We start from the raw sequence: 843 nt of genomic DNA, 5'->3' as shown, positions 1-843 counted from the left end.
GATTGAAGTCAAGTTTATATGTTCCTTAGAATAGTTGCTTTGGATGAAAATGTAATATGCTCAAACTTGGTGATATGCTATGTGCTAAATATAGAAATATAAAATTAGTATAATTATTATTTTCTTAGAGTTAAGAAAATAAATAATTGTATTTAAATTATATATCTATATAAAAAGGAAATTAGTTTTCGAAATAAGAAATAAAAAGAATTTAGGAAAACGTGTTTTTAGAAAAAGAATTTAATAAAATCGTGTTTATAAAAGAATTTGATAAAAACGAGTTTTAGAAAAAGATTTTTAAAAATCGTGTTTTGAAAAATCGTGTTTTAATAAAAGATTTTATAAAAACAAGTTTTACTAAAACGTGTTTTCAGATTTTCTAAAAAGATTTGGAAAATATTTTTAGATAAAAACAGATTTTGATTGAAAAGAAATCTAATATGAAAACTTATCTTTTTACGTTTAAAGATAAAGATAGAAAAAGATAAAGTTTGTTTTTCTAAAAGGAGAGTTTTATCCTTTAAATCAAGGATTAAAAGATAAAGATATTTTTGAAGGATTTTTGTCCAAACCAATTCTATAAAAGGGTTTCATAATTCACTTTTAGATCTCACGTTTTTAGAGAGAAAAATCAGAAATATTATGAGCTGAAAACTATTTCCTCCGGCACTGAGCATAACACTGAGTGAGTCAAATTCAAGTTACTATTATACGATTGTAATTGTCCTCTACTTGCTTGACTTAGAAGCACATAATTGAGGATCGTTCTCTTTCTGTAATTTCACTATTATAGAGAGTTTCAATTCTTAGAGTTAAGGGTTGATGGCACTACTAGGGTTAGTA

The sequence above is a fragment of the Beta vulgaris genome, chromosome 5, assembly GCF_026745355.1.
Source record: "Beta vulgaris subsp. vulgaris cultivar EL10 chromosome 5, EL10.2, whole genome shotgun sequence".
Classification (NCBI taxonomy): domain Eukaryota; kingdom Viridiplantae; phylum Streptophyta; class Magnoliopsida; order Caryophyllales; family Amaranthaceae; genus Beta; species Beta vulgaris.
The sequence above is the reverse complement of the archived record's forward strand: the minus strand, read 5'-3'. Positions refer to the sequence as shown.